This window comes from Pan troglodytes, chromosome 17, assembly GCF_028858775.2.
Source record: "Pan troglodytes isolate AG18354 chromosome 17, NHGRI_mPanTro3-v2.0_pri, whole genome shotgun sequence".
NCBI lineage: Eukaryota > Metazoa > Chordata > Mammalia > Primates > Hominidae > Pan > Pan troglodytes.
This window is the reverse complement of record NC_072415.2, coordinates 22,007,171-22,028,150: the sequence shown is the minus strand read 5'-3', so window position 1 is coordinate 22,028,150 and position 20,980 is coordinate 22,007,171. Positions and strand designations below refer to the sequence as shown.

Genomic DNA, 20,980 nt, shown 5'->3' with positions numbered 1-20,980 from the left:
TGACACAGCAGCAGGGGCCATGTACATCAGGGATAAGAACCCCTTTCCCTCCTTTGTCCAAATGTGCACTCACCATTGCTCCATCTGTAAGCGTGCACCCATCTACAGAAGTAACTTGCCTTGCTGAGAATTAAAAAGAAGATGTTATCTTCGAGTGCAATTTCTTTTGTGGCACCGAAATTTTATTTCTAACACTACCAACTCAGTTCTTCCCATAAAATACAATAGGGGTTGTTTTCTAAATACTTAGTCCCCATTAATTTACCCAAATTGATCCAAGCTTTGGGAAGCCTGAAGTCCCATCTGTCTTACTACCTCTCTGTCTCCAACACATGCTGCCTGACTTATAGTAGGTGTTTGGCAGTGAATGAATGTCTGCTAAAAATAAATATATGCATACATAAATAAGACTAACATTATATATAAAGTTTCAGTGCCACAAAAAGAGATAGCACTCAAATATAAAATTTTCTTTTAGTTCTCAGCAAGGCAAGTTACTTCTGTGGAAGGGTGCACCCTTACAGATGGAGCAATGGTGAGTGCACACTTGGACTAGGGAGGGGAAGGGGTTCTCATCCTTGACGCACGTGGCCCCTGCTGCTGTATTGTTCCACTATTGACTAGGGATAGACCGCACAGGCTAACTAGTTCTGATTGGCTAATTTAAAGAAAGTGATGGTGACTGCTTTGGCGGGAAAAAAATGGTTATGCAGGGTGAAGAATGAGTCAGAGCAGAGCAGGTAGCAGGTAATCAGAATGAGTCAGGGTGGAGTAGGTAATCAAAAAAGGTTGCTTTATGAGGAAGTTAAGTTTAAAAGTAGAAGGCAAATAATTGAACATACTGACATATTGATTCTTTGAAGAGAAATTTAGAACTTATATCTAACAATCCTTCCTCTTGCATTTCCTTACAGATTTTTGTCATCAGACTTTTTTTAACATGTCTTGGCTTATTTGTTCTGCTTGATTTTCCAAAAGAAGAAGCTTCTTTGGATAAGGTGAAGGATAGTTAAGGGAGTTTTTAGTAAGTGCCGTTTCTATGAGCCTCTGTGCCAACTTACGGATGCATAGCATGACACAGCACCCGACAAGAATAAGTACACCTATTACAGCTGCGAGAGAAATAAGAATAGAGGCTATTATTCCTTTCCATTTACCGAACTACTTTTCTAGCCATCCTGTAAAGGGGTCATTTACCCCTGAGTCGCTGGCTAACTCATTGAATAGAGCAGTCAGACCTTGCGATGCTTTTGTTATACTTCCATTAGGGGTGGTGTTGTTTGGGATGAAGGTGCAACATTGAGTTTTAACCATGATGCAAACTCCTCCTCTTTCTGCTAATATCATGTCTAAGGCTATCCTATTTTCGCACGCCCTCTGGCTAGTAGCACCTAATTTTACAGCTATTTCTTTAACAGCATCTCTAGTGTAGTTAATAAATTGCTGTTGGTTGTAGTAGATTTGGTTTATTCAATCTACATTTTTATTAATTGTCACCCACCGAAATATTGACTCAAATCCTGCAGCTATTTGATTTTGGGCTTTAAATTGATCTGGTATTCCCCATGGGACTCTAATTGTGTCTAAATAGACCTGAGAGTGGAAAGACCCATAAGGGGCTTCTCTAGCTTTACGATGCTTCATTTTTCCTTCCTCTGGTTGATGAAATGCCAGGGTGAAAGGGATAGCCAATTGGACTAAAGCACAAGTGTCACTCCAGTTATTTGGCAGAGTGTCCACTAAAGGTTCACCACAATACCACCACGCATCCGCTCGGGGATGAACAAGGGCTGACTGATTGATAAGTTCTTGAAAATCCTTACGCTCACTGCATCCCTTCAGGTCTCCAAGGAACGCTAAGTTTTCCCCCTGTCGTGAGAGACACAAAGTGAACTTAGTGTTGGGAGATGGAAGCTGGATGGCTCTCAGGGGCTGACCCGCAGGGTGCCGGACTCCAGGATATAGCAGAGAGAGAGCTTGGCATGACTTATTACTCCAGGCTGTAGAATCCTGGAAAAGAGCTACCATGCAGCCCATGCCTGGTCGACTGAAGGACCACCTTAGAGGAAAGGGGACAGTCTGGTCCTCTGGCCTGCCGTGTGCACAAGCATAATAACAATTGCTTTTGTTTAATGTGTGGATGGAATATTTAATCCATTCCAACCAGGCATTTGCATCTTGGTATCTGCCTTAATTGCCAAAGTTTGTTTTAAGTCTTTAACTTCTATGATCTTCTAGTAAAATGAATGTATGGTTTTAGGAAATTACAAAAACCAGTTGGGGCAGTCCATCCTTGCTCTTTAGTGGTCCACAGAATGTTGGACCAACTACGGCATAAAAGCTCTACATCAGGGGGCAAGACTCCTGGTTGACACTGGGGTCTTTATCGAAATCTCTCCAGATTAAATGGTCCTAATTTATTAATGCCCAGTCTGAGGAGAGTCAGGAGGGACAGAGGTACTTTTCTGAAGGAGAGAGCTGTCTTTGACTTGACAAGTCCCCACAGGGTATAACAAGGCAAGTATTAAATGCAATAGTTTGAGGCAAAATTGACTTGGTTATGTTAATAACTAGGTGGTCAACAATAGAGTGAGGAAAGAAGAAAGAGTAACAGAATAAATGAAAGAGAGTTAAATTGTTCTTAGCTTTAATTTGGTAGGGTTTTCCCCTGGGGCTATCGCCCACGACTCTGGAGGCGGTGGCGCTTTCTTGACTCAGGTGTGATGAGTCCATCCCTTTTTTGCTGTATGAACAGCAGTGTCAGTGGTTAGCAGCACAAGGTAGGGCCCTTCTCAGGCTGGCTCGAGTTTTTCTTCTTTCCACTCTTTGATGAAAACATGTTCTTCAGGCTGGTGCTGGTTTACCGGAAATTCTAGGGGTGGTACCTGTGCTAAAAGACTTTTAGTTTTGAAGGAAAGGAAAGTGGAAGATACACTAAGTGTATAATTTCTAAGAAGTTGACCTTTTGTTTTAATTGTAGGGACATCAGCAGTGGACTTTATAGTCCTTGGTGCCTTTACTGAGAAATTTCTGTTAGCACCTCTTTTTATTGGTTTTTAGACCAAAGAAAGCCAAACACCATTTTATATTTGACAATGCTTCCTGTATGGTTTTCATGCCAGATAAGCTAAATTTCACCTTTATATTAGTGTGTTATTAATGTTAAACTTAGTTTTAATAAAACTTTGTAGACATATTTATTCACTTATTAATGTCTGACCATAAGGTAAGATTTTTATAGACTCTTTAACCTTTTATAATTTCTGTTAAAGAGCAGGTTAGTGCTTTAAGAAAAACCTGTTGAGCTTTTATTTTAATGTCCAGTTCACAGAAAAACTGGATGATACCTCTTTAACTTTAGCCAATATGTTTACACACAGAATTTCCTTTACAATTAATGTTTCAAAACTTGCTAAAACCTTTAAAACAAAATATTTTTTTAAAGTTTTTAATGTAGGTAAAAATCCACATTCTTATGCCTCCTTATAATCCTTTTACCAAAGGTATATTTTACTTACCTTATTCACCTTGCACATAAACTACTTCTTCAATATTTTTACATTGAGGAGGCCTAATTACTTTTAAATTCTACAACATTTCTTGCATAAATTCCCTTTATAACTTTTTTTTTCATGATTTTCACAGACAATTCTTTGACATGCCTCAACTTTCTGACTTGTTGCAAACATCCTTTTCTTTAAACAACCAGTTAATTTATTTTAGGATAAGAATTTACCATATAACATTATTTTTACATAAATTCTCCCCCCCACCCTGCACCCCGACTTTTTTCCCCCTAAAGATGATAACCATTCTTTTCCAAAGCGAACTTACTTCCTGTCTGTGGACTAGACTGCCTAAGGCCATAAGATTTGAAGTTAGGATAATACATGTTACACTGTTAACTTTTAGCAAACTTTACTTTTGTTGAAAACCTTGTAAGTTTTGGATTTCAATTATCCTTTGCTGTTAATAAGACTTTGTTTAGTCCAAATTTAGAATTGGTATAGATGGTTCCTTCCTGGTTCTGTAAGTACTTTAAGGCTTGGCTGAGTGGAAACAGCTCAAACGTTGGAGTAGACCAATTATCAGGCAATTTTCCTAACTCTGCTTTTACAAGAGTTTCCCTATCAATTACTGAATACCTATTGTGTCTTTTTCCCTCAGTCACCCACCCGGGAGGAACCATCTGTCCTCCCGGGAACTGTCCTAAAGGGAGTTCCTCCTAGGTCTGGTCAGACCTTTGTATGGTAATTAATTAAGATTTAGATCCCCTGTTAGGAAACCTGCTGGGTTAAGGGAATTATCAGTGGCTAATGTTAAATCATCTTTTTCTAACAGAATAGTCCCATACTTAAAGATTTTTGAGTTAGTAAGCTACATTTTTGCTTTTTTTTTTTTTTGACTTAGGATGGTTCTGAACTGGGGAGTTGTGCTCACAATGAGGTTTCCTCTAAAAGCTATTTTTCTACTTTCTTCTGCTAGCAAAGCAGTTGCAGCTACAGATTAAATGCATTTGTGCCATCCACCAGTTACTGGGTTAATGATTTTTGATAGGAAGGCCTCAGTGCTTTCCGGCTATGCCCTGTTTATATTGACAACAATGTATTATTGGAGTGTTATAGGCTCATGGAGAAGACCTTCAATTATCAATTATAGGTTTTAAATTTACCCTGGCTTTTAAAGGAATAGGTTACACTGTTTTCTCTTTACTACTTCTCTCTTTCTCTCTTTGACTTTCTCTTTCTCTTTCTTTGACCCTCCTCTTTGTCTCTCTGTCTCTTCCTCTCTCTGCCTCTCTCTCTCTTTGACTCCCTCTTTGTCTTTCTGTCTCTTCCTCTCTCTCCACCTCTCTTTCTGTCTCTCTCTTTCTTTCTGCTCTCTCTTTCTCTTTCCCCTCTCTTTCTCTCTTTCCTCTCTGCTGTTCTTTCCCTGCCTCTGCCAGCTGCTTATGCTGCTGTTCTCCCCTCTCCTTCCCTTTCCCCTAGGGGAAGGACCAGCAGTAGTGGAGCTACTCTTTCTTCCCCTAAAAAGAGGACGCCCAAGATGGACATTAACTCAACCCAAGTTTACAACTGGGGTCCTAAGAATTGGTCAATTTGGTCTGCCACACCGTAAGGGTCACCTAGTAGCAGTTTAAGCTCCTTTTTTAAAAAAATTCTGGACTTCTGAGCTGGTTAGGGGAGTATTTACAAAGCCAATGGCCACCCCCTCTTTGTGGTACCTCTTTCAAAGCGAAGAGCACTGGGGCTGACCTCTTAGGTACCAAGGGAAATGTGAAATCCTGAATATCTTTTTTACATTGTTCTACCGCATGATGGAGTCCTTTTAGAGAGGGGTATTTAGGTTGAGAGAGAACAGGCTGATGGGTTGGTAATTCCCAAGAGTCAGGGTTATAAGGAGGAGGGATAATGTGAGTAGAGGAGGAATTTGGAATGGGATCTGAGGCAGCAGTGGCTGTCTGAGGGGAAAAATTGGGGACACTGAATGGGGGAAGATAGTCTAGGGGATCCCATGTGCTGGAATTTTCAGGCATGAGAGCTGGCTCCTCTGACTTTTCATTTTGAGGTGCCAGATTGGGTTCTTCTCTATTTGTTTTTAAGGGAAAAAGGAGGGCAGGTCCTTGCCTCCATAGCCTAGTTCTTCTTGAGACACTGGACTTCTATCATTAACATATCAGATTAGAAGCTGACACATTGCATCCTCATTCGACCTAAACTTCGGCCAGAAGATTGAGGGTTTGAGGATGGGTCCCTGAGTCCAAAGAAAACAGCAATATTTTATCATTTGTTGCTTTTTCCTATGTTTAGTTCTTTCATTAGCCTTCCAGTGTTTTAGCATGAGACCTAGGGGGCTATCCAGAGTGATATCTTTGTTACCATCTTTATCCTCCTTGATCCCTGTCTTGCTTGGTGTATTTCCCATCTTGATGGTTTTGGGGTAAGGTTCAAGGTTCAATTTCCCTTACTGGAAATTTCTCACCTTTTGGGGTGAGGCTCAATTTCCCCACTGGAAATTTCTTGCCTTTTGGGATAAGGCTCAATTTCCCCACTGGAAAATTCTTGCCTTTATTTTTTTTTTCCATGTTGCTGAGAGCTCAGGTTATTCCCATACTGAGGAATCATTTCTCACCCCTGAGGCTGCCACAAGGGGCGGGGCGCGCCTCCTCACAAGACAGAACCAGAGACCATCCCAAGAGGGGAATGCAATCATGGGTGAGCCCCCAAATTGTTATATATAAAGTTTCAATGCCACAAAAGAAATAGCACTCAAATATAAAATTTTAATTCTCAGCGAGGCAAGTTACTTCCATAGAAGGGTGCACCCTTACAGATGGAGCAATGGTGAGCACACACTTGGACAAGGGAGGGGAAGAGGTTCTTATCCCTGACGCACGTGGCCCCTGCTGCTGTGTCATTCCCCTATTGGGTAGGGTTAGACTGCACAGGCTAAACTAATTCCGATTGTCTAATTTAAAGAGAGTGACGGGGTGGGTGTTTTGGCGGGAAAAAATGGTTAAGCAGGGTGAAGAACAAGTCAGGGCGGAGCAGGTAGCAGGTAATCTGAATAAGTTAGAATGGAGCAGGTGATCGGAATGAGTCAGAATGGAGCAGATAATCAGAATGAGTCAGGGTGGAGTAAGTAATGGAAAAAAGTTGCTTTACGAGGAAGTTAAGTTTAAAAGTAGAAGGCCAAGAATTAAACATACTGACATACTGATTCTTTGAAGAGAAATTTAGAACTTATATCTAACACTAACATAGTTTTCTGTTGAAGAACAACTTTCATGGCCTTTAAATCTTAATGTATATAAAATTTTTTATTTATTTTTATTTTTTTAGAGACAAAGGCTTGCTCTGTCATCCAGGCTGGAGTTCAGTTGCTTGATCATAGCTTACCACAGCCTTGAACTCCTGGGCTCAAGTGATCCTTGTGCTTCAGCCTCTTGAGTAGCTGGGACTACAGGCTACACACTCGGCTAATTTTCTTTTTTTTTTTTTTTGTAGAGACAGGGTCTTACTATTTCATCCAGGCTGGTCTCAAACTCCTGGCCTCAAGTGATTCTTTCACCTTGACTTCCCAAAGGAGGTATACAAATTAAATAAGATGGGCTGGGCACAGTGGCTCACACCTGTAATCCCAGCACCTTGGGAGGCCAAGGCAGGCAGATCACTTGAGGTCAGGAGTTTGAGACCAGCCTGACCAACATGGCAAAACCCCATCTCTACTAAAAACACAAAATTAGCCGGGCATGGTGGTGCATGCCTGTAATCCCAGCTACTCAGGAGGCTGAGGCAGGGAATTGCTTGAACCCGGAAGGCAGAGGTTGCAGTGAGCCGAGATCGTGCCTTTGCACTCCAGCCTGGGCGATAAGAGTGAAACTTCATCTCAAAAAAATAAATAAATAAGATGGAAAGATAGGATAAGGCAGGCATTTTGACACATGAAGCCTGATGCATATCTTCTTTATTATTATTATTATTATCATCATCATTATACTTTAAGTTCTAGGGCATGTGTGCACAACGTGCAGGTTTGTTACATATGTATACATGTGCCATGTTGGTGTGTTTTACCTGTTAACTCGTCATTTACATTAGGTATATCTCTTAATGCTATCCCTCCCCCCTCCCCCCACCCCACAATAGGCCCTGGTGTATGACGTTCCCCACCCTGCGTCCAAGTGTTCTCATTGTTCAAATCCCACCTATGAGTGAGAACATGCGGTGTTTGGTTTTCTGTCCTTGCGATACTTTGCTCAGAATGATGGTTTCCAGCTTCATCCATGTCCCTACAAAGGACATGAACTCATCCTTTTTTATGGCTGCATAGTATTCCGTGGTGTATATGTGCCACATTTTCTTGATCTAGTCTATCATTGTTGGACACTTGGGTTGGTTCAAGTCTTTGCTACTGTGAATAGTGCCGCAATAAACATACATGTGCATGTGTCTTTATAGCAGCATGATTTATAATCCTTTGGGTATATATCCAGTAATGGGATGGCTGGGTCAAATGGTATTTCTAGTTCTAGATCCTTGAGGAATTGCCACACTGTCTTCCACAATGGTTGAACTAGTTTACAGTCCCACCAACAGTGTAAAAGTGTTCCTATTTCTCCACATCCTCTCCAGCACCTGTTGTTTCCAGACTTTTTAATGATCACCAATTGAACTGGTATGTGATGGTATCTCACGGTGGCTTTGATTTGCATTTCTCTGATGGCCAGTGATGAGGAGCATTTTTTCATGTGTCTCTTGGCTGCATAAATGTCTTCTTTTGAGAAGTGTCTGTTCATATCCTTCACCCACTTGTTGATGGGGTTGTTTGTTCTTTTCTTGTAAATTTGTTTAAGTTCTTTGTAGATTCTGGATATTCGCCCTTTGTCAGATGGGTAGATTGTAAAAATTCTCTCCCATTCTGTAGGTTGCCTGTTCACTCTGATGGTAGTTTCTTTTGCTGTGCAGAAGCTCTTTAGTTTAATTAGATCACATTTGTCAATTTTGGCTTTTGTTGCGATTGCTTTTGGTGTTTTAGTCATGAAGTCCTTACCCATGCCTATGTCCTGAATGGTATTGCCTAGGTTTTCTTCGGGTTTTTATGGTTTTAGGTCTAACATTTAAGTCTTTAATCCATCTTGAATTAATTTTTGTATAAGGTGTAAGGAAGGGATCCAGTTTCAGCTTTCTACATACGGCTAGCCAGTTTTCCCAGCACCATTTATTAAATAGGGAATCCTTTCCCCATTTCTTGTTTTTGTCACGTATGTCAAAGTCCAGATGGTTGTAGATGTGTGGTATTATTTTCAAGGGCTCTATTCTGTTCCATTGGTCTATATCTCTATTTTGGTACCAGTACCATGCTGTTTTGGTACCAGTACCATGCTGTTTTGGTTACTGTAGCCTTGTAGTATAGTTTGAAATCAGGTAGCATGATGCCTCCAGCTTTGTTCTTTCGGCTTAGGATTGTTTTGGCAATGTGGGCTTTTTTTGGTTCCATATGAACTTTAAAGTAGTTTTTTCCAATTCTTTGAAGAAAGTCATTGGTAGCTTGATGGGGATGTCACTGAATCTATAAATCACCTTGGGCAGTATGGCCATTTTCACAATATTGATTCTTCCTATCTGTGAGCATGGAATGTTCTTCCATTTGTTTGCACCCTCTTTTATTTTTTGAGCAGTAGTTTGTTGTTCTCCTTGAAGAGGTCCTTCACATCCCTTGTAAGTTGGATTCCTAGGTATTTTATTCTCTTTGAAGCAATTGTGAATGGGAGTTCACTCATGATTTGACTCTCTGTCTGTTATTGGTGTACTGGAATGCTTGTGATTTTTGCACATTGATTTTGTATCCTGAGACTTTGCTGAAGTTGCTTATCAGCTTCAGGAGATCTTGGACTGAGATGATGGGGTTTTCTAAATATATAATCATGTCACCTGCAAACAGGGACAATTTGACTTTCTCTTTTCCTAATTGAATACCCTTTATTTCTTTCTCTTGCCTGATTGCCCTGGCCAGAACTTCCAACACTATGTTGAATAGGAGTGGTGAGAGAGGGCATCCCTGTCTTGTGCCAGTTTTCAAAGGGAGCGCTTCCAGTTTTTGCCCATTCAGTATGATATTGGCTGTGGGTTTGTCATAAATAGCTCTTATTATTTTGAGATAAGTCCCATGAATACCTAGTTTATTGAGAGTTTTTAGCCTGAAGGGCTGTTGAATTTTGTCAAAAGCCTTTTCTGCATCTATTGAGATAATCATGTGGTTTTTGTCTTTGGTTCTGTTTATATGATGGATTACGTTTATTGATTTGTGTATGTTGAACCAGCCTTGCATCCCAGGGATGAAGCCAACTTGATCGTGGTGGATAAGCTTTATGATGTGCTGCTGGATTCAGTTTGCCAGTATTTTATTGAGGATTTTTGTATCGATGTTTGTCAGGGATATTGGTCTAAAATTCTCTTTTTTTGTTGTGTCTCTGCCAGGCTTTGGTATCAGGATGACATTGACCTCATAAAAAGAATTAGGGAGGATTCCCTCTTTTCCTTTTGATTGAAATAGTTTCAGAAGGAATGGTACCAGCTCCTCCTTGTACCTCTGGTAGAATTCAGCTGTGAATCCGCCTGGTCTTGGACTTTTTTTGGTTGATAGGCTATTAATTATTGCCTCAATTTTAGAACCTTTTATTGGTCTATTCAGGGATTCAACTTCTTCCTGGTTTAGTCTTGGGAGGGTGTATGTGTCAAGGAATTTATCCATTTCTTCTAGATTTTCTAGTTTATTTGCGTATAGGTGTTTATAGCATTCTCTGATGGTAGTTAGTATTTCTGTGAGATTGGTGGTGATATCCCCTTTATCATTTTTTATTGCATCTATTTGATTCTTCTCTCTTTTCTTCTTTATTAGGCCATTAGCAAGCTAGTGGCCTATCAATTTTGTTGATCTTTTCAAAAAACCAGCTCCTGGATTTATTGATTTTTTGAAGGGTTTTTTGTGTCTCTACCTCCTTCAGTTCTGCTCTGATCTTAGTTATTTCTTGCCTTCTGCTAGCTTTTGAATGTGTTTGCTCTTGCTTCTCTAGTTCTTTTAATTATGATGTTAGGGTGTCAATTTTAGATCTTTCATACTTTCTCTTGTGGGCATTCAGTACTATAAATTTCCATCTACACACTGCTTTAAATGTGCCCCAGAGATTCTGGTATGTTGTGTCTTTGTTCTCATTGGTTTCAAAGAACATCTTTTTTCCTGCCTTCATTTCGTTATGTACCCAGTAGTCATTCAGGAGCAGGTTGTTCAGTTTCCATGTAGTTGAGTGGTTTTGATTGAGTTTCTTAATCCTGAGTTCTAGTTTGATTGCACTGCGGTCTGAGAGGCAGTTTGTTATAACTTCCATTCTTTTACATTTGCTGAGGAGTGCTTTACTTCCAACTATGTGGTCAATTTTGGAATAAGTGTGATGTGGTGTTGAGAAGAATGTATATTCTGTTGATTTGGGGTGGAGAGTTCTGTAGATGTCTATTAGGTCCACTTGGTGCAGAGCTGATTTCAATTCCTGGATATCCTTGTTAACTTTCTGTCTCATTGATCTGTGTAATGTTGACAGTGGGGTGTTAAAGTCTCCCATTATTATTGTGTGGGAGTCTAAGTCACTTTGTCAGTCTCTAAGGACTTGCTTTATGAATCTGGGTGCTCCTGTATTGGGTGCAAATATATTTAGGATAGTTAGCTCTTCTTGTTGAATTGATCCCTTTACCATTATGTAATGGCCTTCTTTGTCTCTTTTGATTTTTGTTGGTTTAAAGTCTGTTTTATCAGAGACTAGAATTGCAACCCCTGCCTTTGTTTTCCATTTGGTTGGTAGATCTTCCTCCATCCCTTTATTTTGAGCCTATACGTGTCTCTGCATGTGAGATGGGTCTCCTGAATACAGCACACTGATGGGTCTTGACTCATTATCCAATTTGCCAGTCTGTGTCTTTTAATTGGAGAATTTAGCCCATTTACATTTAAGGTTAATACTGTTATGTGTGAATTTGATCCTGTCATTATGATGTTAGCTGGTTATTTTGCTTGTTAGTTGGTGCAGTTTCTTCCTAGCCTCGATGGTCTTTACAATTTGGCATGTTTTTGCAGTGGCTGGTATGTTGTTCCTTTCTATGTTTAGTGATTCCTTCAGGAGCTCTTGTAAGGCAGGCCTAGTGGTGACAAAATCTCTCAGCATTTGTTTGTCTATAAAGCATTTTATTTCTCCTTCACTTATGAAGCTTAGTTTGGCTGGATATGAAATTCTGGGTTGAAAATTATTTTCTTTAAGAATGTTGAATATTGGCCCCCACTCTTTTCTGACTCATAGAGTTTCTGCTGAGAGATCCCCTGTTAGTCTGATGGGCTTCCCTTTGTGGGTAACCCGACCTTTCTCTCTGGCTGCCCTTAACATTTTTTCCTTCATTTCATCTTTGGTGAATCTGACAATTATGTGTCTTGGAGTTGCTCTTCTCGAGGAGTATCTTTGTGGCGTTCTCTGTATTTCCTAAATTTGAATGTTGGCCTGCCTTGCTAGGTTGGGGAAGTTCTCCTGGATAATATCCTGAAGAGTGTTTTCCAACTTAGTTCCATTCTCCCTGTCACTTTCAAGTACACCAATCAGACGTAGATTTGGTCTTTTCACATAGTCCCATAATTCTTGGAGACTTTGTTCATTTCTTTTTACTCTTTTTTCTCTAAACGTCTCTTCTTGCTTCATTTCATTCATTTGATCTTCAATCACTGATACCCTTTCTTCCACTTGATCAAACCGGCTACTGAAGCTTTTGCATGTGTCACGTAGTTCTCGTGCCATGGTTTTCAGCTCCATCAGGTCATTTAAGGACTTCTCTGCATTAGTTATTCTAGTTAGCCATTCATCTAATCTTTTTTCAATGTTTTTAGCTTCTTTGCAATGGGTTTGAACATCCTCTTTTAGCTTGGAGAAGTTTATTATTACCGATCGTCTAAAGCCTTCTTCTCTCAACCTGTCAAAGTCTTCCTCCATCCAGCTTTGTTCCGTTGCTGGGGAGGAGCTGCGTTCCTTTGGAGGAGAAGAGGCGCTCTGATTTTTAGAATTTTCAGCTTTTCTGCTCTGGTTTCTACCCATCTTTGTGATTTTATCTACCGTTGGTCTTTGATGGTGGTGACGTACAGATGGGATTTTGGTGTGGATGTCCTTTCTGTTTGTTAGTTTTCCTTCTAACAGTCAGGACCCTCAGCTGCAGGTCTGTTGGAGTTTACTGGAGGTCCACTCCAGACCCTGTTTGCCTGGGTATCACCAGCGGAGGCAGCAGAACAGTAAATTTTGCAGAACAGCAGATGTTGCCTGATCATTCCTCTGGAAGCTTCGTCTCAGAGGTGCACCCAGCTGTATGAGGTGTCAGTCAGCCCCTGCTGGGAGGTGTCTCCCAGTTAGGCTACTCAGCGGTCAGGGACCCACTTGAGGAGGCAGTCTGTCCGTTCTCAGATCTCAAACTCCAAGCAGGGAGAACCACTACTCTCTTCAAAGCTGTCAGATCAGGACATTTTTTTGCTGATGCGTAACTTCTAAAACTCCCCAAGTTAGGCAGTGCAGCTGAGCCAGGATCTGACATTCATGCTCTGTTCTCAGGCAAGCTTACAAAGCTACATTTTTACCAGTGAGAGCCACAAATATATGGTCTATTCCACAAATGTTCTTTGCCCAGTCTGAAGGAAAAGACTAGTATGAAGATGATAATTCCTCCCAGGGTTGATGATCAAAGAACCGGATTCTGTCTACACTGGATCTGGTTGCACTGGCTGACTTGAACTCATCTTGTTCAAGAACAGAGTGAGGCCCAGTTAATGCTGCTGGGAGAAAGTGAGTAGTTTGTCTCCAGGTCAAGATGTACAGGAGGTGGTCATTGAGGAAAACAAGTGCCCAACTCATCCAACAGCTGACCATTGAGAAGCCCAAACACCTAAACTGCTTCTGTGGAATTTGAGGATTTGGCCAGGCTATTTCCAATGTGGTGAAAATTTTCCATTTGATTCTGAATAACTGCTTGTAAAACACAAATAAATGCAGCACAGTTTTATAAGTTTTCTTCAATTCTGGCAATAAAGTAAGTGAATTCATTGGAACAATCCCTATGCTAACCTGCTAACCAGCTGACAAACCAGATCAATAGGATGCTGTCTACTCCTCTGACAGCTACATTTGTGTCTTACCACCTCTAATTGGTATTTGATTTTAAATCTATTTCCAAAAAAATGTTTTTTAGAAGTTTAAGAAATTTACTGTTAATATTAATTTGAAATAATAAATTATAAAATTATAATAATGTGGTATAAACATTTAAAAATGCAATTGAACACATTATAAAGTTGAGAAATAGATCCATATACATACGGAAATTTAGTATAGGATAAGGTTAGCATTTCAATCAGTAGAAGAAAAATAGTTTATTCAACAAATGGTTAGGGGACAATTATCAAGAAAACAATTTGCAGCCTGGGCAACATAGGGAGACCCCATCTCTACAAAAAAAAAATTTTTAATTAGCCAAGCATGGTGGCACATGCCTATAGTTCCAGCTACTCAGGAGGCAGAGATGGGAGGATTGCTCGAGCCAAGGAGCTCGATGCTACAGTCAACTATGATAACACCACTGTATTCCAGCCTGTGCAACACAGCAAGACCCTGTCTCAAAAAAAAAAAAAAAAAGAAAGAATGAAAGAAAGAAAAAAGAAAACTATTTGAATCTATAATCACACTTTTATGTTGGAAAAAAATTGAATCATTCAGGTACTAGAGGAAATCATGGGGTAATTTGTTTTTGTAATAATCTTAGAAAAGGAAGTGCTTTCTATGTATGAAACAAAATCCAGAATCTGTATCCTGAGTAATAAAGAATTTATTGGGCTTTGTCCCTGGTTCCTGGTTCCTGTGAGTTAATCTCTAACTTCTTGGAATTTCCTGGGTGATAGGAATGTCTTTGTTATTCATGGTATGCCCTGATAGTTTATTCTAATAAGGTGACTCATAGGAGGCTCTTCGACAGTTTCTAAGAGACGACTCGAGACAGAGGCTGGCCACTGACAGAGAGACCAATAATGTGATTAGAGGGTTGGAATTTGAGCCAAGTGATATCAGCCTGATCTCCAGGGAGGGGAGAGGGGCGGCTGGAGACTGAGTTCAGAGGGTGACTAGTGTTTCAATCAATCATGCACACATAATGAAACCAAAAAAAAACTCTGAACTTGAAGCTCAAGTGTGTATCCTAGTTGAGAGTACTCTGCATATTGTACACACCGATGTGCTCAGAGGAAGATGCATCCCAACTCTGCAGGGAGAGGACACCAGAAGCTTCCCATCTAGGACCCTCCCAGACCTCTCCCTATCTGTCTCTTCTTTTGATTGGTTCTTATTCGTAATCTTTTTGTGATAATAAAACTGTAATTTTTAAAATCATATAGCTCTTCCCTGAATTCTGTTAGTCATTCTAGTGAATTATCAAACTTGAGAGGATTGTGGGAACCCCAAACTTGTAACCAGTTGGTCAGGAGTGAAGGTGGCCTGGGGACCCCTGAACTTGCAGCTGATGTCTGAAGTGAGCCTCATTTCAGACACCAGCTGCAAGCAAGTTCAGGGGTCCCGAGGTCCCCAGGAAGTTAATCCTCACTCTGGGTGCTTATTGTCAGAGGCCATTGCACTGTTTTAAAAAGGACTGATAAAGTTGATAATATTAAACTCAAAATTTTCTACACAGCCTCCTCAGAAGTAATGTAAAAAGACCAGTACAAACTGGGGGAAATGTTTGCAACTCATATCACTGAAAATGACTAATTTTTCTAACAAATAAAGAACATCAGTACTTTGGGAGGCCAAGGCAGGAGGATCACTTGAGCCGAGGAGTTCAAAACTAATGTGGACAACATTGTGAGACCTCATCCCTACAAAGAATTGTTTTAAAATTGGCCAGGCATAATGATGTGCACCTGTAGCTCCAGCTACTCAGGAGGCTGAGATGGGAGGATTTCTTGAGCCAGGGAGGTCAAGGCTGCACAGAGCTATGATCACCTCACTGCACTCCAGCCTGGGTGACAGAGCAAGACCCTGTTTCAAAATAAAAATAAAAGAAAAAGAAAAAAAAAAGAACATCTACAATACAAAAAAGATGAAAAGCCCAGTGGAAAAAGAAGCTTAATCAAAAAATGAGATATAAATGTCTTTTAAACTTACGAAAAGATGTTCAACATCATCACAATGAGAAAATTGCAAAATGATACTTCCTGACCTGCAAAATTTTTACCAGATTAGTAAAAATCAAAAAGTTCAATAACAAACTGTGTGTGGAAGATGTAGGAAGTAGGCACTCTCATTCTTTCTGGTGTAAGTATAAGTCTGTATGTCCTCCAGGAAGGGCAATTTGGCAATAACTATCAAAATATTACTGCAAGCCAGATGCAGTGGTTCATGCCTGCAATCCCAGCACTTTGGGAGGTGGAGGTGGGCGGATCACCAGAGTCAGGAGTTCGAGACCAACCTGTCTAACATAATGAAACCTCGTATCTACTGAAAATACAAAAAAAAAAAAAAAAAAAATATATATATATATATATATATATATATATATATATATATGACCAAGCGTGGTTGCGGGCACCTGTAATCCCAGCTGCTTGGGAGGCTGAGGCAGGAGAATCGCTTGAACCTGGTAGGCAGAGGTTGTGGTGAGCTGAGATTGCACCACTGCACTCCAGCCTGGGCAACAGAATGAGATTCTGTCTCAAAAAATAAAAAATTTAAAAACATTTTTTTAAACCCAAAATATTACTGCAGATGTCCTTATACACAGTGGTGTTAGTTTTAGAAACTGATTCTATGGATATGCTTGCTTGTGTGTAAAATTATTCATATACAAATTATTTATGACAGTATTGTTTCTAGTAGTAAAATATTGGAAATATTCTAAATGTTCATCAGTAGGAGAATGGTCAAATAGTTATGCTACAACCATATAATAAAAATAATTCATATATCCATAACAATAAATGAAGAGGGAAGCTTTTATGTGCTTCGTGAAAAATATAGTAAGTGAAAAAGAGGGGTCCAGCAAAGTGGGCATTGTATGCTACTAGTTTGTAAAAAATTAAAAAATAAAAAAAATAGCAGAGGCATATTAGTCTGCTAGGGCTGCCATAACAAATATTACAGACTGGGTGGCTTAAACAACAGAAATTTTCTCTCAACTCTGAAAGCTAGAAATCCAAGATCAAGGTGTCAGCAAGTTTGGTTTTTCCTGGAGCCTCTTGTCTTGGCTTGCAGATGGCCATCTTCTCTTTGTATCTTCATGTGGTTTTCCCTCTGCATGTGTTTGTCTTCATCTCCTCCTCTTATAAGGACACCATATTGGCCTAGGGCCCACCCAAATGACTTCACTTTACCTTAATTATTTCTTTAAAGGCCCTATCTCCAAATGCAGAACATACTGGGGATTACGGCTTCAGGATAAGAATTTGGGGAATACAAATTCAGTCCATAACAGGGGGCAATAAGGAAGATAGATATACAGATCTATGTCTATATATGCACAAAATATCTCAGATATACACAAGAAACCATTAACATCATTTGCCTTCAAGGTGGGGCCCTGTGTGGCTGGAGGAGAGGAGGGAAGGGGGACTTTTCATTATATGCCTTTTTGAAGTGTCTGAATTTTGGATCATTGTTTATATTTTAAAATATACAAATTTAAAAGTGTTTAAATGAAGAGGTTGGATTGGAGTCCAGGACTTCAGACCATATATGGCATCTAGTAGGAAGACTGTTTATGTGCTGATGAAATAACAAGTCCTCACACTCTTCCAGGATAATAATTGCCTGCCTGGCACTTATGTAATGGAGATAGAGCTACTAGAAGCCAATACTGTCACAAGATGAATGCTTCCTATTTTAAAAATAAGCACCTGAGCATTTATCTATTTTCACAATCCAATTTTCTGTGACAGCAGCATTTTTCCATCATTAACTTCAATGTGTAGGATAATGCATTTGTAGCTGACAACTATTTTACAAAGAGTAAAGAATGTAGCATAATAATGAATGTTCACTCGGGCTAAGACATGAGTAACTGAACATTTTTATAAGTTAGCTATAGCTGAAATAATATGTCCTTTATTGCCACAACAAGGGGGAATAATAGCTGTGCTTTAATAATCTCAGTGTTAAGAATAAATTTCCCAACACCTCTTAGAAAGGTGAAAGAAGTATAGACAACAGGACTAGAAATACTACATATTTTGAGGAATAGTAATAATAGCTAGTGGTGCAGTTGTTTTGTGCTATATATTTTCAAAGTGCTTTTCACTTGCTCATTTATTCCAACTATTATTTTAAGATAAATTTTAACTCATATTTTATAGATGAAAAAAATGTGGGGCAGTATAGTAGAAAAATGGCCAGCATCGATTCTGTGTTCATGGAATTCAAAGACTGTGTGGTATGTGTTATATCTAGAGATATTGCCAATTGAGAGAAATTGGATCATTCTTAAATCGGCTGATGGGTCCTCCTAAGTAGCAAGAAAATGTGATTCAGGGATCAAACCTGAGGTTAAAAAACATGCAAGAGAGGACAAGAACTCCTACACAGTACATATTTATTTATTTTTTGAGTAATAATTGCAGTATACTGAGAGTTTTTATCTCATTTTATCTTTACCATGGGAAATACACAGCAAAATTCTCATTTTTACAAATTCTCAAAGAAGCATGATATTAATAATATAATGTATTTAATAATATGAAGACTGTGTTATTTTCTGCCTATGCTATTGAATACTTCAATACATATCTGCAGATGACCCTAAAAACCCACAAAGCCCAAAACTGAAGTATGTGATAGAATTCCAATGACAGATAGTAACTGAACACGAAAGCGTTCTTCTTTCCACTCCAAAATTAGCAATTCAGCCATCAGCTTGTAGAGCTGAATGGGACAGCCACTCTCCAAGGTTCTGAGGACCTGACAGGGTCCCGGTCTACCCTCCTCATCACAGCATAACGAATGCATTTGCAGACTGAGAATATTCACTCCCTGATATGGTTTGGATTTGTCTCCCCACCCAAATCTCATGTTGAAATGTAATCCCCAGTGTTGGAGGAGGGGCCTGGTGGGAGGTGATTGGATCATGGAGGTACATTTCCCCCTTGCTGGTCTTGTAATAGCAAGTAAGTTCTCAGAAGATCTGGTTGTTTAAAATCGTATAGAACCTCCCCGCTTTTCTCTCTTCCTCCTCCAGCCATGTAAGATGCGCCTACTTCGCCTTTGCCTTCCGCCATGATTGTAAGTTTCCTGAGGCCTCTCCAGCCATGCTTCCTATGCAGCCTGCAGAACCATGAGCCAATTAAACCTTTCTTTATAAATTATCCAGTTTCAGGTATTTATTTATAGCAGTGCAAGGACAGACTAATATACTCCCTCACTTTGGTTCCAAGTTAAAGATCTGTTTGCGATTATACCATCAGGAATTCACTTAAGTTGCCCATGGACTAGACAGAGATGAGGAGACTGTTCAGGGAATACTTAAACTAATCAAAGCAACTTTACTAACAGGCTTAGCTGAGACACAAGCTCTGAAATATTTGATGATGGATTCAAAGAATGAGGAGGCCAGGTGCAGTGGCTCACTCCTGTAATCCCAGCAGTTTGGGAGGCCAAGGCAGGCAGATCATGAGGTCAAGAGATCAACATCATCCTGGCCAACATGGTGAAACCCCGTCTGTACTAAAAACACAAAAATTAGCTGGGCATGGTGGTACACGCCTGTAGTCCCAGCTACTCGGAAGGCTGAGGCAGGAAAATCGCTTGAACCCTGGAGGCAGAGGTTGCAGTGAACTGAGATTGCACCACTGCACTCCAGCCTGGTGACACATCAAGACTCAGTCTCAAAAAAAAAAAAAAAAAAAAGAATGAAGAATACTATTTTCAAGTTTAGTTACATATAGCTACCCTACAAAGATGACCTCCAGGGAACCACAGTTTCTGATATTCATGTCTTGGAGAGTCCTCTCCCACACTGAATCTCAGCTGGCCTGTGACTCACATCAACCAAGAGAATGTGGTAGAAATCTTACCATGCCAATTCCAGGCCCAGCCTTAAGAGGCTTGGCAGCATCTGCTTCTCATTTCTTGGATCACATGCCTTTAGGAGCTTTTAACTACCATGTGAAAAGTCATATGGAGAAGTCCCAAGACTGGAGGGAGAGAGAGTGGGAGAGAAAGAGAGACAGGGAGGGAGAAGAGACCCGGTGGAGCTCCAGCTGTTCCCTCCAAGGCTGCATGTGGGTTAATCATCTTGGACCTCTTCAGCCCAAGCAAGCCCCTGGCCTCACATGAAACAGAAGAACCACACAGCTGAGCTCAGTCAGAATCATGAGAGATAATAAGACATTGTTTGCTTTAGACCACTGAGTTGTGAGGTGGTTTGTTACCCAGAAATAGACAACTGAGACACAGATCCAGACCAATTTCATCAGAAATGTACTAGGCATGTCTGTCTTGTTGCCCACTAGCATCACAAATTCCGCTTGCCCACAATGGAACTAATCATTTCCCCCATGCCCTCTCCACTCCCGTGGTCCTCATAACAATGACTGTACCACCATCCACAGAGTTGCCCAGTGGCCCCCTGGAGGAAAAGGGAGAAACTCATTAAGTTTAAAGCTGAGATGACTGGGATAATCCATCCCCAGGCCTAGCAATGATGGCTTTCTGGAAAAAAAACTTGTTAAATAAATGAATGAACAGATGCCATTCCACAAATTGTCCTGTACTCTCATATTTCTATTTCTCATGCTGCCTCTTTTACTCCCAACACTTTCCCACTCATAATTAATTAGCTTAACTCCTTACCTATAAGACCAAGCTAGGGCTGGGTGTGGTGGCTCAAACCTGTAATCCCAGCACTTTGGGAGGCTGAAGTGGAAAGATTGCTTCAGGCCAGGAGTTTAAGATCAGTCCAGGCAGCACAGTGAGACCCCCATCTCTACACACACACACACACACAAATCTTTTTTTTTAATTAGCTGGGCACGGTGGCATACACCTTTCCCAGCTACTGGAGAGGCTGAGGTGGGATTATCGCTGTGCCAGGAGTTTGAGGTTACAGTGAGTTATGATGGCAACGCTGCACTGCAGCCTGGGTGACAGAGCGAGAGCCTGTCTCAAGAAAAGAAAAAGTCAGAGTTAGAAGTTCCCTTTTCCTGGTGTCTCCCTGCTTGCCACCCCACGTCTCCTCTGTGTTCCCAGAACAGCCATTCATACCGAGAGGGCTATGGCATGGTGAACAGCACATACACACAAACGGCACAGCAGCTTCTGCTGCATGCCATGGGATAGCCGTGTCTTAGATGTGTCTCCTGATGTTTCTATCCCTTATCACTCACCACTTTGCTTTACACCACTGAAGAAGCTCAGCCTTGAGGGATTTCA

At 40.4% G+C, this 20,980-nt stretch overlaps 1 pseudogene; it reads right to left on the bottom strand.

The window, feature by feature from the left end:
- Nucleotides 1-924: 924 nt before the first annotated feature.
- LOC134808635 (syncytin-A-like) lies at nucleotides 925-18,828 on the bottom strand (annotated as a pseudogene).
- Nucleotides 18,829-20,980: the final 2,152 nt, after the last annotated feature.